The sequence below is a fragment of the Polyodon spathula genome, chromosome 9, assembly GCF_017654505.1.
Source record: "Polyodon spathula isolate WHYD16114869_AA chromosome 9, ASM1765450v1, whole genome shotgun sequence".
NCBI classification, from domain to species: Eukaryota; Metazoa; Chordata; class Actinopteri; order Acipenseriformes; family Polyodontidae; genus Polyodon; species Polyodon spathula.
In genome coordinates, this window is record NC_054542.1 from 43,915,415 (window position 1) to 43,937,874 (window position 22,460).

At 38.2% G+C, this 22,460-nt stretch overlaps 1 long non-coding RNA gene across 1 annotated transcript in view; it reads right to left on the bottom strand.

Moving 5' to 3' along the window:
* Positions 1 to 2,538: 2,538 nt before the first annotated feature.
* Positions 2,539 to 22,460, bottom strand: part of LOC121321031 — a 29,520-nt gene continuing 9,598 nt past the window's right edge. Inside the window, exons 2-3 of the long non-coding RNA XR_005950907.1 lie at positions 12,988 to 13,111; positions 2,539 to 2,839 (exon numbers count right to left, since the gene is read on the bottom strand). This is a non-coding gene — a long non-coding RNA (uncharacterized LOC121321031). The remainder of the gene's footprint in view (positions 2,840 to 12,987; positions 13,112 to 22,460) is intronic.

Here is a 22,460-nt window from a genome sequence, read left to right on the forward strand (position 1 = left end):
CTAAGCCTAAAAAAAAAAGTGTAACTTTCTAAACAAAATGTATTTGCCTTTGTAAACTGCCCCCTGACACTTTTACATAAAGTCATTGATTAATCACACAATTATAAAGAATAAAGTCAGGAGTTACTGCAACAATACTCATTAGTCAGTTGCAATTTCTAAACCAGACCAAATATGCAATATAATTATAAGAATACAAATTAGTACTGAGTATTAGTACTGGGATACCTAGTCAGGATTGATTCTACAAGGAACCGTAAGAATGCATCAGCCTAATTAAATGCCAGTTCTATGAGAATCTAACAACCTATTTGCACCTATAGCTTTGGTTATACACTGTTTTAAAACTGAATTTGTAAAAAGCTCACCACCTACTACAAATGTGTTTATATTGAAGGAAAAATGCAACTCATATATCTTAGTAAGTAATGATATGCCATTATTTTGAGGCCATACTGATATGATTTGGACCTGGGTTGGAATTCAAGCCATTTTCTCACAAAATGTTCTCATGAACATTTTATGTTGGATGAATAAATGTGGATAGATTGTACACATGTCAGTGTGGTTCACTTCGGTCTAAAATGGTTTTGCACAAATAATCCGAATTACAAATAAGTAGAGAATTGCTCAGAGGGATAGTCTTGAAAGCATTACAGTTGACAGCCCCATAAAGCTAAAGGCTGGGATTGCAAGCCTGATAAATTATGTTGTCCTCAATATAGATGTAATGGGGCATAACAGCACTGCCATTTTAGTAGTTTGTTGGTGGACAGCCTGCTCTACCAAATCTAAAGCAACTCCACCAACTGGCTCACTTTATATTGCTGCAAACAGTATATCTAGTTTGTTTAATGCAGTGGAAAAACACTATATAAATATTGACATCTCAATCCCAGCAGAAGAACGTCAACAAAAGCGGGAGATGAAATAATTATTGAAGAGGCCCTTAACAGTGAAGAAACATATTTTGGACCAAAGCCAATTCATCAATAGGGAAAATTAAGAGTTTGGAAAGGCATCTGTGCCAGCATTATTGAGTGCCCTGGATGCAGTCGTATTGGGTAAATAACTTATTACATCTTGAAAGACAACATTAGTTTATTAATACAGGTGTCTTAGAACACTAATTAAAAACTATACGGTATACTAGTACATTGGAACCTAATTGAGGTGGTCACCAAAGATTGTAAACTTGATCTTGGCAATTCTGTGTGAATTTCTATTACAACATATTCTGAATTGTGAAAATATTTTTTTTTTCATGTTCTTGCCTTTTAAATGACACAGATAAACACAATAAGGAATCAGTCATGTCATATTTTAAGTCTTTGCTGTTGTTACTTGCTGCAGAACAAATGATGAATAAAGCCCTCTGTGTGTAACCATGTGTTTCTTCATATTAAAGATCAATGTATGCAGTAGGTATGTATGTAGAGAGTAACTGTGTGCTCCACTAATAATCCAGGATGCTACGACCACAGGGAGACATATGGAATGAACATCTCTGCAGTATCAGCAGGAGCAGGACCATGCTTGTATCACACCAGTAGTCAATGAAGTGATTTCAATGTGCTGTCCAGCATTACTTTTTGATAAAATGTGAGCTGCAGAATTCTGAATAACCTGCAGCCTACTCATGATCCCACTAGACATGCCAAAGAAAAGAGCATTGCAATAATCAATCCAGAGAATTATACAAGTATGAACCAGTAATATATACTATTATTACAGCATATTTCTGAACCATCCTGTACTCTACAGATTAAATACATAAATTAATTGCAGGAGGAAGCAGGATTTTAGTTATATTTTCTTTTTAGTGAACTGTGATGCTTGTTCTTAAAGGAGATTCGTAAAGAAAGAGCATGTACCTTGGTACTGAGAGACATCCAGATCTTCATTATAATGCTCTACAGCTGTCCACCATGACTGCTAATTCCTTATTACTGACTGCAACTACCAAGTATTTTGTTTTACTTGAGTATGCAGTGTGAGTTGTGCTCAGTGGCTTGAACACACTAAATGAGTGATTCATTAACAATGAAAGGCTGCTTCCATGTTTTTGGTTGCCAAGGAAACTTAAAAAAAATAGAAAGGATATAGCCCTGTCTTCAGGGGCCAATTCCAGAGTTCTTTGTACTTCTGTTTAATCACAAGCCTATAAAGAATGCTTAAGGATAAGGCAGAGTTTAAATTTTAAATTTTAATTTTAAAGAGAAACACTTAAAAATCCTAGATCGGATCACTTATAATGCACAACTTCTGCAGTTCGTGTCATTGCTTGTTAAATATATATATATATATATATATATATATATATATATATATATATATATATATATATATATATGAGTGTGTGTCAATCAATCAATCTTTATTTTATATAGTGCCTTTCATAGCTGACAACCATCACAAAGCGTTTTACAAGATGCAGTAACAAGAAAATCCATAATACTTTAAATACAGAAAAATGCATAATACATGATATACAGTAAAAAAAAAAAAAAAAAACATAACACATTAAATACAGTAGAAAGTGCTTAATACATCATAGTAACATAATACATTAAACAGTAGCAACAACATAGCAGCTAACAGAATATATCATACTTAAAGAGCATGGAAAGCAAAAGAGAACAGGTGGATCTTGAGAGCTAATTTAAAGAGAGTGATGGTGGGAGCATCATGCACCAAATCTGGGAGAGCCATGAAGTTAAATAAGCATTCTCCAAGTGTGGTGCACTTTTGCTTGAGGATAACAAGCAGACCAGAATCGGAGGACCTCACTTCCAGGTAGGGACATAGAGAATCAGCAGGTTGAGGAAGTACTCGGGACCTGTGTGATGAAGGGTATTGTAGGTAAGCAAGGCAAGAAGGGGGGATCATGTTTTTTACATCTGGTAATAATCCTGGCAGCAGCATTCTGAACTACTTGCAGTTGGTTTATGATGCGTGCAAGGAGACCACCATATAGAGAGTTGCAGTAGTCAATAAAATTTGCAGTGGTCTCTTCATTTTTTCCAGAGCTCTGTGTGTGTATATATATATATATATATATATATATATATATATATATATATATATATATATATATATATATATACACACACACACACACACACACAGCTCTGGAAAAAATTAAGAGATCACTGCAAATTTTTCTTAAATCAGCATCTCTACATGTATGGCAGCCATTCCATTCCAGTGTCTGTTGAATTCCAACACAGGCACACCTCATTCTACTGAATGAGGTACTGATTAGGGGATCACCTGAACCAAATCTTATTTAACAAGGAAAAGTATAAAAACCACTCCTGTGGTCATCACTATGCTCTTGCAATAGGACCAGCTGGATGGCAAAACAGTGCTAGTAGTACCTCAAAAGTAATTGGAATCGAAAAATAACTGTTGACCATGCCCACAGAGTTGAAAAAGAAAGTTTTGAGTGAGGAAAAGAAGGGTTCAATTCTGGCTTTACTGGCAGAGGGATACAGTGAGCGTCAGGTTGCTTCCATCCTTAAAATTTCAAAGACTGCGGTTCATAAGAACAAGGTCAAGCAGCACACATTGGGGACAACAAAGCTACAGACCGGCAGAGACAGACTGGCAGAGGGCGAAAACGACTCTCCACTGACCGGGATGACCGCCAACTCATTCGAATGTCACTCAGCAACCGTAGGATGACATCAAGTGACCTACAAAAAAAATGGCAAACGGCAGCTGGGGTGAAGTGCACGGCGAGGACGGTTCAAAACAGGCTCCTAGGGACAGGGCTGAAGTCGTGCAAAGCTAGAAAAAAGCCCTTCATCAATGAGAAGCAAAGAAGAGCCATGCTGAGGTTTGCCTAAGGCCATAAGGAATGGACCGTAGAGGACTGCAGTAAGGTCATCTTCTCTGATGAGTCCAATTTTCAGCTTTGCCCAATACCTGGTCGTCTAATGATTAGACGGAGACCTGAAGAGGTCTACAAGCCACAATGTCTCGCACCCACTGTGAAATGTGGTGGAGGATCGGTGATGATCTGGGGGTGCTTCAGCAAGGCTGGAATAGGGCAGATTTGTCTTTGTGAAGGACGCAAGAATCAAGCCAAGTACAAGGTTGTCCTGGAAGAAAACTTGCTTCCTTCTGCTCTGACAATGTTCCCCAATTCTGAGGATTGTTTTTTTCCAGCAGGACAATGCTCTATGCCACACAGCCAGGTCAATCAAGGTGTGGATGGAGGACCACCAGATCAAGACCCTGTCATGGCCAGCCCAATCCCCAGACCTGAACCCCATTGAAAACCTCTGGAATGTTATCAAGAGGAAGATGGATGGTCACAAGCCATCAAACAAAGCTGAGCTGCTTGAATTTTTGCGCCAGGAGTGGCATAAAGTCACCCAACATCAATGTGAAAGACTGGTAGAGAGCATGCCAAGACGCATGAAAGCTGTGCTTGAAAATCAGGTTATTCCACCAAATATTGATTTCTGAACTCTTCCTAAGTTAAAACATTAGTATTGTGTTGTTTAAAAATGAATATTAACTTATTTTCTTTGCATTATTCGAGGTCTGACAACACTGCATCTTTTTTGTTATTTTGACCAGTTGTCATTTTCTGAAAATAAATGCTCTAAATGACAATATTTTTATTTGGAATTTGGGAGAAATGTTGTCAGTAGTTTATAGAATAAAACAAAAATGTTCATTTTATCCAAACACATACCTATACATAGTAAAACCAGAGAAACTGATAATTTTGCAGCATATATATATATATATATATATATATATATATATATATATATATATATATATATATCTGCGTGAGACCAATAGGAACTGAATGAAGCCAATTCTGAGCAATACAGATAGCCCCTGCACCACAGAGATAATACGGATACAAACAAAGGAGATAGCTGCTTCCGGACCCAGTGCTCAAAGAATATCACAAACATACGCAGAGCTTTTTGAGATGTTATAGTAATAATTTGGATCCCATTAGTGAGGAGTTTGGTGATAAAATAAGTGATCAGGAGAGGATTTATCAATATGCACATCTATAAAGCGGTATCTGGAAAATACAGCAAACGGGGTGGGGCTTGGATGGAGATGCAGTACTGATGTCCTTTTGCTATGCAGGGCCTTTTAAACCTGTTTTACTCTAAAAAAAAAAATTAAACAGCAGATGTAAAATAAACAGCGCGTGTGAAAATAAATTGGACCTGACGCGCCTGACAAGTTCTGAATAAATGGACTGCTAAGGGTTAACTGATGTTTCCTTTACTAACCCTTATTTACATTTATTTATTTATTTATTTTTGCATTACTTACCTTTTATTTTATTTATATTTTGCATTAGTGGCGCAGATGTCAGGCGTCCTCTTTTGGGGGCAAGTGACATCACTTCCTACTCTTAGGTCCAACCAAGCTGGCCTTGACCTCCAAGAGAAAGGTTCTCCAAGAGCCAGAGGGGACCCAAAATCTTTTCAATCTTTCATTTCAGGTTCCTTCCTACCTTGGAGGTCATTTGATTCAGTCTCACCTTCGACAGGGCGGTATTGCTCCTTGAGCCAGAGGATAACCCTGCACTTTTCTCACATCTCTGTTTTCTATCAATTTTTCCTCATGGCATACATTCTCCCTGAGCGAGGTGAAAACCATGTATCCTTCACTAACAACTTGCTTCTCCTATGCCAGTGTTCCTTTCTGGCCCCTTTGCATGTTCATTTAATTTTCTCTTTGAGAATTCCTGTCGCCCAACTGGGCTGTCTTGGAGGATGGTCGTGCCGATCTCTCGAAGAATAGGTCTTCCATTTCAGTCAGGGCGACTTCTTCTAGTCTTCTCAAATGTATCCTCTATCCTTCTCTTAATTTTATCCCTTGGGGGGGAAAGTAAAGCTTGCTACCCAGCCTTGGAGGCCGATCGATTTCGGTCTCATCTCAGTGAGGGCGGCTCTCACAAGCCAAAGGGAAAACACGTTATCGCCCTAAAGTCCAAACACATAATTACTATTTCTAAGTCCCAGGGCTTATTCCTCGCAGCTCTTGTTCTGTGAACCACTCTTGTGAAAACATATTACAGAGTACTGGCTTTCAGTGTAGAGCTATTTATAAATACTTAAAAAGGATGCCATATTAATCCATTAAGATTTGCATAGAAGGTGAAGCATTTGACCTTCAATTGACATGCAGTTTTTTTAGATACAAGTACTCTTGTGAGCTTGACCTAGATGGAAAATCCAGCACTGGTTTCTGATACTGCTAAGAGCGTGCTTATTTAAGTGCTTGATTAGTTTACTAAGCATGAGATGGTTTGCTGAGTATAATGGTATCTATTTGTTCAAATTAATGTGTTAACGCTCTTTTATGTTCCCCACTATAACATTATTCACCTAGAGATGGTGCTAATGACTGAGATTGATATTGGCTATGATCTGATCAGTTAACTATTGAGACGCAGAATAGTTCTCTGTATTACATAGCTTATCCTAGACAGAGGAAGATTTTCATGTAGTAGGAAGAATATGCTATAATGAAACAATGTGTAACATTGGGGGGAGTTTCCATTTGTGGTTATTTACACGTGAAGTGGTGATGCACTTGCATGTTTGGGAGAACAGCACACAAGGATCAGGTTTGCGGCCGAAAATAATGGCCACAGAGAGGGATAGGGTAAATCTCATTTACTTGTGACCATGACATGAAACACAGGAAATCCATGCCCATTTTCACATGGAAAGCTTCATTTCACATGAAAATGCCCAGTGCTCCCATTCCAGACAGCCCTGGGAGCATACGTGGAAGGTTAGTTGAAATATTATTCACTACCAATGGACATTTGAAAAATAATTTGGGCAAGATCAGTAAAACACATTATTAAACAACCAGTCACGAAGCATTTACAAAATCACAGCTTTATTACATGAGCTCAACACTGTGCTTTAAAGCCATGGATTTCCAGATGAAATTCTCTCCTGTACCTGTTCTCTCTGCATGGAAACTACATTTTCCCAAGCTGTCTGCGAAAAGAGCACCAGAACTCTACGCATGTCTAATTTGCATATTGACCTCCTCCTTTCCCCTTCATTTGCATGACGTCAGGTGAAAAGAGGGTCACTGGAAACCCAAAGTTCATAGGGTCATTTTTCATTTGGCTTGAGCACAATGTCTCCACAAAAAATTGAAAATTAGAATAAGGAAACTCCCCCATTCTCATTTTTTTAACTGTATAAATATAGAGTGTGTGTTAGCATATCTTTACAAAACATGGCCATGGCAATCTCTGGAAGTTACATCGTTCCACTTTTGCTAAGATTGTGGTAGGGGCGTCAGTAGGTTTCCAAGAATAGAGAGGATAGAACGGAGAATAAGATAGTCTGAACAGCACCATCACTGTTCATTCAAGTTAACCACTGCTTACTATAGCAACTATAAAATCACTTCATTTACAGGGACCAGCATGCTAGATGTGTTTCCATGAAATATCTAAAAAATACAGTTTTTCCATCGTCATTGTGCCTTATTTGACCTCGGCCAACTGTTTTGGAAAAAGAGATGCCAACACACCTACCTATTACAATAAATCGCTCACAATCAATCAATGGGACGTAGGCAGGCATTCCAGTGAATAGAACTCTGTATACTTGCTTATGCAAAACTTAGCTGTGCTCAGTTGTTATAATGTTATTTGTTCCTCCATTTTCCATATACAGTAGTATCGCAATGCCCATGGTCCTCATTATATAGCCTACAGGTCACTGGTATGGCTGTGTCTAGCAGCTATCACAATCCTGAAGCATTTATGACCTACATAACTGCTGAAGGACCGATTTGAAGCAAGAATCGTAACATATTTTAGGAAAAAAAGTAAAAAGGCACATTAGGGATTTTCAATGTTGTTGTTGCTCATGTGAAAACCACTGGCTTAAAACATACCATATCAAACAATAATTTGTTTGTTCTTTTGTCTGTGTGGACTATTTTACCATTGTTGTGTTATTGTATGTACTGGTTTTGAATAGTTCAACAAATGTTCTATGCAGAATAAGTTCCAAATGGTGCTATTTCTGGAATGCTGTTTATTTAATCAAATGCAATAATGTAAGTAAAATTTCATAGACAATACATGTACATACACATATACAAGCTTTATGTTGAGAATCCCCACTGTTCGCACAGGTACCCAAGTGTGTTTCAGGGTGGCAGCAAACAGAAATGATTCTCTAAAAAAACAATTCTGCTCCACCACATACTGCAACTTTGCCAAAGCAACCAATTAATGACTTGAATCAAACTAGAAAAACTACTTTTGCTTGATGCCACTTAATACTGTAAACTACAGCAATCAGCTCTATTCTTTCCTAAAGATTGTGTTAAAAGTCAATATACAGTACCTTGAGGCAGCGATGGTAGTTACTGGCAAAATGTATTAAAATGACTTTCTATAAAACTCAATTTTGTTTGATATGTGGTGCAAATATTAAGTATGTCATCTTATAAAGACATTACACATTTTGTTGTCAATCTTAATTATACATTGATACTGACATTGTGCCATGCAAGAAATTGAAGACAGCAGGTTTCTTTACAGCGATGTTTAGTGGCGCAGAAGACATTCACAAACGTTTGTATTATGTTGTTGATGAGATTACATAAGCAATGAAAAATATGTTCTAGAGATGTATCTAGGTGGGTAATGAGTCACTGTTGTGCGTTCAGATGGTACATTTTGTGACTATAGGATGATATGAAGCTGTGAAAGCTTGTAGGAGTTGATGAAATTTCAATATGCCACATGCTCTGTTCATACTTGGAAAAACATTTTTTTTATTGGTCACGACCAAGGGTAAAGTTCTCAACAAAAAAGTACAGGTACTCATATGCACAGCAGGGTGTATGCATTTAAAAAAACTTAGACCATTTGAAAGCTTTGTACCCTCTGCATGTATCACTCAGTCATGTACTGTAATATAACACTTAAGTTAAACCTTAAATGACAAGCATTAAGAAATATTACACTATGCAGTAACTGCTGTAAAGTTTTGTTTCAAGATATCCTAAAAAACGGGATGATTGTATAAAAAAAAACAACTGTGCTATGAAAAATTGAAACAAAAAAGGTCTAAGTCAAACAATAGGGGCTAAAATACCCCTCACATGTATTATATAACAGGTACTACTATGACTAATGATGTAATTGCCCATTTTAATCGCCATAGTATTCTCTGAAATCATCCCCATACTCTCCAGACCCTGGGTACTCACCTACAACAGGACCTGGCCATGCTACAATATTAGCCTTGGATTAGAACATATATCCCTGTTTCTTATTCTTATTTATTTTGTACTTATTACTTATCTTAAAACACTCTGTTGTGTTTCTGTGTAGATTAATGACCACGAGCTATTCCCAAAAAAAGATTATAAAGTAGTCTACAGTATAAAAGTAGACTTTTGATTTTTATTTTACTCCTAGTATTGTGGTTTTCCGCATAAGAAACAAAGTGGCAAAAAACACATTTTCATAAAGTAATATCATTACTGTTGTTTACGTCTGCCTTTTTATTTATTTTTTTAGATGTGCATGCAAGTAAAAACTCACCTTTAACTTACATAAACTCTTCAAAATGTTTTAGAAAAAGGTGCATTGTACAAAGAAAAAACGCCTCACTGTTTTCGTTTATTACAGTCCTCATAACAGAAAGTATCACAACAAAACAAAACATTGATCACTATGCTTAACATGCACCTTGCAAGTTTGGCTAATGTTTAAAAAGCATGAAGCACACATACATCTGTATCCCGATTCTGACTCACTTACCAAGTATCTGAAGCTGCACGTTGATCCCGTTTTTGTATGTTATGTTAATCCCTACTGTTCCACACATCACTTGCCATTTTAGAAAATGTGGTAAATCGGTGCAAGGCAAAACACATTATCATCATTATTTTAAATATTTATTATGACTTCATAATAATGCTAATTACTCCATACCACTGTTTTCACATTGCACTGCTAAAGTCATCTCTCATCTATCAATGAATGAGCACTGACACAAAGCGAAATGGGCGGAGATTTGTGACTCGTGCCAAAATTAAATCTGATCAGAATGAAAGCTCGGCCAATCAACATGAAGTGAATATACTGACATTAATGGTGGCCAATACCAGCTAACTGAAACAGAAGCAGTATGAGGAAACAACATGCAAGCAGCACTAACTATGCTGAATGAAAGCACGTTTGAGAAACATTGCGCTAGTGGACTGTGTGAGTGGATGGAATGCATTCGCGTTGGAGGAAAAGCAGATTAAATAAGTCCCAGTAGCCATTACCGGAATCTAAATAAATCCCGGTACAGAGTACCAGTGAGTACCGATAGAATTTCACCCCTTGTCACGCCCTAACTTACTGCTGGAAATTCAACTGTAATATATGAACTCTCCTGTGAATTATCCTGTTGACAGTAAAGAAATAGTAAAATATTACAATGCTTAAATAAATAACAAAAAAAAAACACCAACACATCTAATTGTGATACAAAAAAAGTATTGTTACAGAATACTGTAAAGCTATGTCTTAGTTGGTGCTTATCTTGGCAAGAGCCGAGTTCAAATCAGCATGAAGTTTTAACATCTACTCTCAAGTAATGGAAATCATGAAGATCTGGATACGTCCAGTGGCTGCTATAAATAGTGCTTCTGGCAACAAGAGAAAGACCTTGTGACAGCATGGAGAGACAGAGACCCCATTGGGGCTAGCAAGGGTTAGCTAACCTGGTCGGCAGTATCCAGCTCTGTGTTTTCAAAGGTAAACAGGATGCTGGAGACACCCACCCAAGGCTTCTAATAAATTAAAGAGAATAACACCCCTAGAGTCTGCGAGAGCGGGGGCAGAGGATGACTCAACGTTGGATAACAAGGTTAATGACTTAGGAACAGAAACGGATATGAGAATGTACTTCACAAAAGTCTATTTCAAGATCTGCAGTTAGCAAAGACATGGAACTCCAGGTTTGTGTCTGTGGCTGGAGCAAGGCAACAATGGTCAGGGGTTTGAAGATTCATCAAGGGAGAATGAAATGCTTGAGGGAGAAGGGACAAGGGCCTCACATTGATCAGTCCTTCTTACAAAGTCAATCAAGTCAGTCGAATGAAATCCAGCGACAGGAAGCAAACCACGGTTCACAGGATATCAGCACCCCTGTCATAGATGTAAGGAGGACTTTTGTGGATACAACTAGAGATGAACCTAACGATTCTTGCTAACCCGGTCAGATGAACCAGCATAAGAAAGAAAAGAACCTCAATGGGCACAAGCCTGGAGTTAGAAGTCCAAGAGCTTGTGAGAAAACTGTGTGGGACACAGTATAAATGGATCTCTGTTTTGTATTGGAAAGATTAAGTGGAACAGTTGAAAAGAAGCTGGATAAATTTGGGGACATCATCTACACATATGGAAGTGAGAGGTTTGGAGTCATTTGTGTTCATCACCTGCAACATTAAGGCACATTTTGACAGGAAGTAAGGTGGTTCCTAGCCAAGGACGGTTTACTTGGCGCCATGACCATGTGCTGCGATGTTTGGCCTTAGCATTGGAAGACAAGTGTAACCTGACCAATAAGTTGCCACCAGTTCCATTAAAGCATTACACATGAAAGACTATATTCCTCTGTTCAGGAGAGCAACCACCAAGAAAAAGTGTTAAAACCAAGCCTCGCCAGATGGCAGATGTTGATTAATGGCTTATTTTTCCACCTGAGATTGCTACCATTAACGTTCAACCAAACAATGTCTTGTGGTCTGGATCAGCACGCCTTGTTCATCTGGTAGAGTTAACAGTGCCATGAAGGATGCTGTGGATGAGGCATATGAGAGGAAGAGTATGCTCAACTAGCTGCTGAAGCGGAACAGTGAGGATGGAGAGTCCGGGTTTACCCAGTGGAGGTGGGTTGTCGAGGATTTGTGGCAATAGTTGCGTCGCATAGTGAAGAAGCAGAAAGGAGCAGCAACTGGCTGTGGTTGAGACGGAAAGATTCTGGCTGGAGATCTCAAGCACAATAGAAAGAAAGTAATGCTGACGTATGAGTAAGTAAGCTGGCCTGAGCTGAGTGGGGGATGGAGAGGGGTGATGATTGGACACTGGAATCATTGTTGAGCCCTCTTGAGGTGTTGTAGGCTAGTTGACAAAACACCAAGGATGGAAGGTGCCCGCCTGAAGACCCCAGAGATGTACCCTACTTAGCTCAATCCAGACTGTTGTCATGCTGATGCGCTGGGGAGACTGCACTTGGTTGATCCCTGGAGCCAGCATTACATGTCAGCTATCAACACCAGGCAGAAGGATATCAACATCATCAGATGGAAAGAAAAGCACATGGATGGAGATGCAGATGGATCACATTAGTTTACTGTAAAGCTACATCTTATTTGGTGCTTATCTTGGTGAGAGCCGATTCAAATCAGCACAACGTTTTAACATCTACTCTCATGTAATCGACATCAGTAGAGATTGAGAGCTGTAACACTAAATCATTACTTAATAGATTCAGGCACAAGAAAGAATGATTACCATATAGGACCATGAGAGGCATTCTCAGTAAACATGTAAACCAAGATGACGACTGGTTCAAGTTTGAGCTGGAATTAATTTAATCTCTGAACGTAGAGTATATATGGAGTATCCTTTGTACCAGAGTAAAATCATAGCAAAGTGTAATAAAACCTAGTAAAGATATGTCAAAGCATAAGTAATAGCTGTAAAGCACCAAGAAAGATGGTAAAGCATTTTTCTAAATTAAATAAATAAAAATAACATGGCAAACCATGTTAAACTATGATATATGCATAGTATAATAATGGGAAAAGCATGTTAAAACTTCAGTGCAAGTTTGCTGTGGTAAACGTGTATACAGCATCATAGGCCCTATAGATGTTTTTAAAATGTATTTACAGCACTATTGAAAATGAGTTACAATGGCAGTGTACAGGATCCCGATGGCTTACCATGGCTGACATGCAGAATGGGTGATACCATCAGGGAACCACAGGTTCACATCGTACAGTTGCTGTGCTGTTGTCCATTTTCATTGAAGATTCTGCATGGGGCATTGGCTTGGCTCAGGCTCCCCTGCGAGTTAGGGAGGCAAGTTTGTAGGTAGAAGCTCCTGGGTTTAACGTGGTAACTAGCTTGGTCTTGGTATTAGGGGACACCCACTTAACTTAGTATTCCTAACGTTTCATAGCAATTACTATGGTGAGGGAACATAACTGGACAATTGGGGTTTAAAAAAAGAGTACAAAATTAGGGCCCTCTAAATTTAAAATAACTGCAGTATTCAGACACCTTACTGTAAAACATAGGATTACTTACCATGTCAAACATGTATATAATGAACACTAACATCATGAACAGGGTCTGCCAAATACCTTGTATTACAAGCTAATTCGGTATGGTTTGGGAGGTGGCACTGGAACTATAAAGATGACTAGAGCATTAGAAAGTATTACAGCTGTCCCCAATGCTTTCTATAAGCAGTCTTGCAATGCAAACAAGACATTTTACTGGATCATTATTATTTGCCTTACTGGTTTTTATTTTTATCATTTGCCAGTTTTTGAGTACACTGAGGAGACAAGCCTGGAAACTTAATTTCTATCAGAAATGCATCTAACACCTACCTCCTCTTTGACAAGTCAGATGCCTTGAGACTTGTGAATACACTAAATCATACACACAGATGTGGAGGGTCTGCATTCACCTTTGCACAGGTCCACATGGTTTATTAAAATAATCTCCAACAGGTATGTAAGTATGAAAACAAATCTTCAAAAAACAAATCTACTGTATAGAACTATACTTACACACAAATCTCCAGTTTCCCATCTAGAGTAGAAAGGGTTAAGGGACCTAGCCATCATCCACACATTACCCACTGTGCTTATCTTTGTTAGGAGAACTATCAGTCAAAAGGGAAGGACTAACAAAAATCATGTCATATATGACAATCCATATTGTAGAGACCGGGTCCAAGGGCATTTGAACCTTGACATCTAATTGATTTATACCCACTACTGGTGTCTGGCGGTTTCTTCCTGATACCTGATGCTTCACTCCTGACAACTGATGGTAGTTTCCTGCCTTTGTAATGCCTTAACAGATGTCTGATGTTATGACTATTAGTGCACAGTAAAACTGAAATAAACTGTTATCAAATGTTAAATATATATTATTATGATTATTATTATTATTATTATTGTATTATTATTATTATTATTATTATTATTATTATTATTATTATTATTATTATTATTATTATTAATTTCTTGTTTTTAAATGCCTGCTTGGGACTGACTGTCTCTTACTTGTGACACACCAGGTATGTAAATTGTAAAGAATGCATGCAATTACACTGTACTTTTAAACAGTTTTTAGATTTTGTGGTGGATTTTCCTCTTAAATCAATTATGCAGTAATATGAAAATAAATTTACATTCTGCATATAACCCCCCATTGAACCACAGAGGGATCCAGATAAAAGAATCAGTGGTTAGGAATGATTAAACCCACAGGTAATCATAGGCTTAAAGCAACTCTGTCACATCCTTGTCAGCAACCTTTTTCTTCTACTTCCCTGCTCAACAACAGCTCACCGAAACAGTCCCCCTGTTATTACAAATGATTCCCTGGTACTATATACCCCCTCCTCGTATTATATTATTGGTTTTGTATCTGATAATTAAAGTTAATAATAAATATAATACTAAGTTATTAATTACAATCCATTACAAACAGCATTTGGATGTTATAAGTGGTAGTTTCTTTCCAGATAGTGCTTAAAAAGTCTCAAATGTGTCCCAAGATGCTGCGCCAGATATAACTTCAAATAAAATATGTCCAAACTAATTTACTTTTCTTGCCTCAAAAGCTCTGTATACAAAAATGTGTGCCTACTCTGAGGGTGCTGTAACTAATGGGGACTGCTGCAGTTCTTTACCAAAAAGGCCATGTAACCAACAGATCCTAATTGTATTGCAGATATGTAACCCACTGTATTAAACATATAAATCAATGTGCTTCACTGAAAACACAACATATCATAGGGATGCTGGGGGGTAATTGTATGAGTGATTGGTCATTCAGGTGCTACTTTCTGGCTGGTTTGTGGAGGTATTTTTGGCTGCACAACTTGGTTTCTGTTTTTGGTTGCATCATACAGAGCACATCTGGAGTGGGTTTGAGACTGAGTGCTTTATGGATGGGCTGCACAGTCAGTCAATAGGGGCTGGTGTGAGGGCAGGTCAATGCTCTCTTCAGTCTCCTTAATTTCAGTGTTAACTTGTTTTCCATTTTTAAGACTCGTAACACCGCCCAATCCTGTTTCCATGCATATATCATTCAGAGATCAATGTTTAATGCACAAAGAACAATGTTTAATTATCTGAATGAAGGGCCATAATCAAACTAATTAAAAATATACTAACACATATGCATAAGATATGTATTTAAAAAAGCATATTTATATTACATTTATGAATATATTTTCCCATTTAATTAATAACATACTTAATAAATAAGATAAATGCTCCAAATAAATCCAAAAGTAATTTTACATATTTTACATTTCATTGTGTTGAGCCTTTATCCATCCATGTATACACGAAATATTAATAATTCATAAATCAACATAACAAAGCCACATAAACTGTACGACTATGAAGTCAGAAATTGCTAACAAAAAATGCATGTTTATTATACACATAAATTGTGTAACTGACTCAACCATTTATTTGTTATATCGCTAAAAATGTGTATAAGTTAATGTAAGGATAGGCATAGTGCAAATAATTGCGTCTGCAAAATCCAAATTGCCGAACGGCCAGACAATACTATAGGAAGAAAATACTATAGTAAAACTGTAGTGTATTTACTAAAGGTTTATCACAGTAACTTACCATTTTATTTTTGCGGAAATTATAGTTTTACCATTATAGTATTTACTGTACTGTGCAGTATAGTAAATACAGTTTATACTACACCTTCAACTATAGTAGTTTACTATGGTATTAACTACTGGTATACTACTGTGTTTACTATATTTATAAAAACTATCACTAATATTAACTTTCTATGGAATATGATGAGATCCCAGAATAAACACAGAGATACTCGTTGGAACAAAAGACCCTGTGTATATCCACCTGATGCTGGTGAAAACTTAGAACATGAAGGAAACTATAGATTTAAATAAGAAAAAAAGAAAAAAAAAAACTGATTCCCAAAGCAATATATGCATATTCTGAATTATTTTAATTTATTAAAGGGAAACTATTTTAAATTTACAAAATAAAAAATTACATATTCGGTTGTTATTTAAGCGATAGAGCCCGTCGATGCGGGCTCTACTGTGTGGTAGATGACCACGACTGGAGTTATGCGTCCCGAGCCGTAGGTGAGGGCGCTAACAAAGTCAAGGTCATCTAGCACACAGTAGAGCCAGCATTGAGAGGGCTCTATCGCTATTAGAAAATTATTTATTTATTCATTTTCTCTTTAAAAAAACTTTAAAACCTATATTTACCTTGAACTTCTGATATTTCGCAAGGTAACATTCCGCTGAGGAAAATAGTCCCTAACATAATTAAAATAGAAAAATGACATACACATAGAGAAAACATTATTGTTATTGCTAACATATTTATTTATTGGGGTCTTACTCTTTCTTATTATTATTTATCTGGACATGTACAATTGTTGAATAGTCTGTGCAGTATTGAGTCAGACTTGAAACTTGTTGTTGGAGGCGGGGCGTCATTCAAGCTGGCAGGGAGTGGAATGGCTGGTGCGGAAAGTACTGAAACAGGGTTGGCAGTTTGACTGGCTGGTTTTGAGGGAGGGTGTTGTTTGGATCCAGCTGATGACACAGTTGTGGACCAATTGTGTCTTCCCTGTTGATTTGCTGTCCAGTAGCTGCGAATTGAGCCTTCACTATGGTGTCCTGTCACAGACATGATTTCACTTTTCTCTAGACCAGCATCAGAAAGTATGTTTAAGTAACTCTTTATGTTATCAGATTAGTTGTAGATTAGAACGTTAAGAGAAAAATCCAGTATTTATGCATGGATTGATTTTAAAATGTAATCCACAGTTAAGCACTTCAACGTTCCAGTGGGCATCTATGCAAAATAGAAGCCCGCTAGATCTGGAAGCTGATTGGCTGTTCGCACGCAATCGTTTTCTAAACTCATTCATATAACGTATTCACCTACGTTGCAGTATAAGTAGTATTCTGCATGTATACTTGTGTAAGCCTTTTATGTTGCTCTTCTGGGGAAGATGTATTTTGGGGTTCGACTTGCGATGCAGGACTCTTAGACAGATATATCGTACTTCTGGTTTTAGTTTTATATAACCGAGTTGCAGTTTAACAAGTAGTACAAACAAAGCACAACAGATCAGCGGCCAGTTGTGTTGTGTCACCACGATAATAACTGCTTGTATGTGAGTGTGTTTTCATTGGTTGGCTTCCCTAGCAACTTGAATGGAGTGTGCTACGAGTTGAGCCAATGGGCTGAGCCAATGGGAATGGAGGTAGAAGATATGTGTCTGTGAACATTATGTCTCTGTTCCTGCCTGTTTGTGTGTGTTCCTGCCTGTTAGTGTGAGAGTGCTTAGATCGCACAGCTTTGAGCCAGAGTAATTTTTTATAGAAATTTTCCACAACATTAGCGGGCCAGTCATAAAAGTTGCACAGGTCGGATTTGGCCCGCAGGTCATGGTTTGGGGACCCCTGATTTAAATGGATTAATGATGTCAAAGTGATAGTTGGTGCAAAACGACAGGTGAAAACCATTCTTTACATGCGCCACATTTCTAGTGGCCGCTAAAGTCACACATTATGGCCGCTAAACACGGTTTGAGTGCAAAACGACAATACTGTCCGCAATATGGGTGTTTTACAGCCACAAATTACTTTGCACGCATCCTTCCATCAGCCCCATAGTCTCCAATTCTTTATGAACAAGTTCTTTCTAGCTATTCAAGTGACTAGTTTTTTATTCTTCAAATATGTACCCAGGATTTAATAAATAATGTATAATTTCACATTTCTTTTCAAGTGTTTGTTATTTGGTAATATATCACATTATTGCAATTGAGTTGCTGTGCAGAGGGATTGCACTGCAGCGTTCATTAAGTGGTTTAATACTGTATGAGTAGTTCAAATTGCTTAATCACAAGCTAACTAAACCGGCTGGACCCAATCATTTTCACGATTCATCCTGTAGTTTAGACGGAAGCTGTTGTGTGGTGCTGCGGGCACCAAAATAATCTACAGCAAATCAACATGCCAGTATTTCTGAGTTAAAAATAATAATAATAATTAAACAGTGGTTTCCTATGTGAGACAATTTCTGCAAATGTCTGTGCAGAATTGTGAATTCTGTAATAATTTATGTGATGGCAGAATTGAGGAATCCTGGTAGGATTAGTGATTAAACCAGTTTGTTTATGATTAAAAAATAGTGTAGTGTTGGATGTAAAGATGTACAAAAAATAAGATAAAGTAGATGAGTTGAAAACGTTCTCACTACGTACTGTTTCATACATGCTAACATGCTGACACTTAAATATAGTTCAATATTGAACACTTGATTAGGTGTGTTTGATGTTTATAAATAGTTCAATTAACATTTGGGGAGGGGGGCCACAATAAGGTCCTGCACCAGGGCCCATCTTTCTCTTCCTCCACCACTGTAGTAGGCACAATGCATACTGCAAGGTGTTTATTGTGTAGTATTGCTGCTATTTATAATCCATATGCTAATTTAATTATTTAATGTTTCAGTTTGACACCACACACACACACACACACACACACACATATATATATATATATATATATATATATTTTATATATATGATATATATATATATATTATACACATATAAATGTGTATGTGTGTATCGTGAAAGGCTATTTTATTAGTGTACATATTGATTGCATTATTATTTCAGTGCTGGTAATTGTGTAAAATGTAAATTATTTCATGATTAAGATCTTAGATCTATTTATTATACAGGTATGTAAGGTTATCTATTGCTACATTTACTTAGGTAGTTATTAATTATGTGCAGTTTATAAGCAAGATATTTCAAAGAATTTGATATTAAGGTATATTTAAAATACTTATCTGAGTGTGCCCTCCTCCCAGTTGTGTAGTTTGGATACCAACTTGTCCTGTTAAGGGTGAGTCAAATTGGGTTCAAGGGTTGATCTAAGGACTAGCCCCTTCATACTCATTTCCAAAATCTAGAAACATATAATAATATTGCATGGCAATATCAGAATTCTAGATTTAAAAAAAAAAAAAAAAAAAAAAAAAAAAAACAATTCTGGTTTATCATAATCATTGTTGTAAGACTGTACTGTACAATCATGACTTTATCTATAATTGCTGACAGCATTTATGTTTTAATTGAGCTAGCTTTTCTGACAAAAATGCATTACTTCTTTTTTTAATTGCTTCATTCACACACAATTTGTCTTAAGAAAATATCATTATCTTGACCTATTTGTTTATTTTACAGGCTTTTACGTACGTTGTCACGGAAACTGCACTTGCTTATACCTGCACTACTTTTTGTATAGAATTTGTTGAGTCTTACATTGTGATCTAAAATTTAATATGCATTATGCTAATGACACAGATTCTTCTATTATTTTTCTGTCTCTCCCCTCTCTCCCTACTCAACCTACCCTCACAAGTCACCTCCCACCTTAACCTCCTCTCTCTCTCCCACTCTATCCTTGCCTCCACTGCTCTCTCACCTCCCCCCTATTGACTCCTTCTCCCAACTCTGTCCAATAACCTCCCGACCTGCCCGCCCCTCCCCTACCCAACCCTGTGTCTCCTCTGTTCTCGGCTCAGCAAGAACCGAACTGCACTCTGCTGAAAAGAAATGGAAGAGAACCAAACTCCCTGCTTCCCTAGATCTCTACCTCTCCCTCCTCCTCCTTCTCTTCTACTCTTTCCTCTGCTAAACACTTCTATTTCTAATCTATTATCCAATCCTTCACTAACAACCCCAGGAACCTATTCTCTACCTTCTCCTCCCTTCTCAACCCCCGCCTCCTCTATCTCTTCTGATGACCTTTGCCTCTTTCTTCTCCTCTAAAATCTCTGATATCCGCAAACTCTTTAACACCTCTCCCTCCCCTCACCCCCTCTCACTCCAACCCCAACACCCTCTGTCTCCCCTACTAACTCACTCTCCTTTTCTTCTTTCTCTCTCCTCCCAGACTCTGACCTCTACTCTCTCTTCCAGGTCCATAAACCCACAATGTGCACCCTGGCCTCCCTCTCCACTCACCCCTTTCAAGCTGCTGCTGTTGCTCTACTCCCCTTCATCTCCGCCCTTCTCAAGACCTCTATTCTCTCTGGCCTCTTTCCCTCTGTCGTCAAACAAGCCTCTATCATCCCCTTCCTCAGAAAACCTACCCTCGACCCCACCTCCCTCCAGAACTACTGTCCTGTCTCTCTTACCCTTCCTCTCTAAAACACTCGAGCAGACAGTACACTGCCAGCTCTCTGCTTTCCTGTCTAACCACTTTCTGCTCGACCCTCTCCAATCTGTTCACTCCACTGAAATGCTCTCCTGTCTGTCACTAATTCGCTAAACTCTGCCTGTGCTGCCTCTTTCTCCTCTGTCTTAAATCTCTTTGCTGCCCTTGACAGTCGATCACTCTATTCTCCTATCCTCTCTTGCTGACCTGGAAATCTCTGGCACTGCTCTGGCTTGGTTCTCCTCCTACCTCTCCGACCGCACCTACCAGGTAACCAGGCACGGCTCAAACTCCACACCTCACCCTCTCTCAACAGGAGTCCCCAAAGGATCAGTCCTGGGATCTCTCCTGTTCTCTCTCTACACCCTCGCCCAGACCCTGGTACTCTCCTGTCTAGACTACTGCAACTCCCTCCTGGTCGGCCTCCCTGCGTCCACAACCCATTCGCTCCAGCTCAACCAAAACTCTACTGCTCGCCTGGTGTTCTCTCTGCCTCACTTCTCCCGTGCTACTCCACTGCTCCGATCACTCCACTGGCTCCCGATCACTGCTCGCATCCAGTTCAAGACTGTTGTACTCACCTACCGATGCCTTGATCAGACTGTACCCAGCTACCTCCAGACCCTCATCTCTCCCTACACCCCCACCCGATCTCTCTGCTCCGTCTGCAGTAGAAGACTGGCTGTACCTTCTCTATACTCCCCTGCCTCCAAGAGCCCACTTGTTCACCACTCTTGCCCCGCAGTGGTGGAGCAACCTTCCACTGAATGTCAGGACTGCCCAGTCCCAGGACTGCCCAGTCCCTGACCACCTTCTGCTGCCTCCTCAAGACACATCTATTCAGACAACACCTGTAAAATTCAACTCTCCCCTTCTGGTCTATATAGCACTATGTCTTTAATGCATTTTAACTTGCACTTACCTGCTCCCAATTTTACTCTATCTGTAGCATTTTGTATTTCACTTGCACTTCTATCTAACCCTGCCATAACTATCAACACTGTTATCGGCTCTTGAATTGCCCTGATACTAAATCGTACTGTGTTTTGTATTTGCTCTTATTAGGACTGAAATCATTGTATTTTGTATCTTGCTCTTAATTGTACTGTAATTCTTGATATGTATTTTATTTTGTATACAACCATAAGTTGCCCTGGTTAAGGGCGTCTTCTAAGAAATAAATAATAATTATAATAATATTCACAAAGAGTTCCTTTTGATCTACGAATTGTTGGCTCATTCAATTACCATATGCAATAGATTTCCATTAAATCTGTTTAAAGGAGGAGTACTTATTTATGCAAATGTAAGAATATGCAGCTGAGCCTGAGCTTGAACAGCTTAAGTACAAAATCTTGCCATCTGACCTGTCTGTTATTTCTGTAGCAGTGTACATCTAGAAAGGGAGTTGACCAATTGTGACAGATGGCTTGAGTGCGTGTGGGAGACATCAAGTTCAGGAAGCAGTAGTAAACATAGATGATACAGGGCTAAAACGGCTGCAGATGTATCTTTATTAAATAACGAAACAAAACAATTATACAAAACACAAAGAAACTGGCACATTAGCCAAAACAAAATAAACACAAACAATTAAGAAGAACGAGTACCTACAAGGTCTCACAGTTAATAGCAATCATTTATCTTTTTCTTATTCACAGTATCTTTCCACTATCCTCCTCTTAGCTCTCACTCCCTTAATGAGCCAAGGCAGTCTCTTTAATATCCTGTGGCTGGAGCCTTAACTACCATTTGGTCAGACATCAATATATAACTGCTTTGTAATATTTGCATGAAAAACTAGCTTTGTAGGGTACAATAATGAAACAGCATGAGGATAGTATAAATGCAATATGAATTGGATGTGTTGTCCATTTATTCTTGAACTTTGCTTAGCTGAAAAGATACACCTCA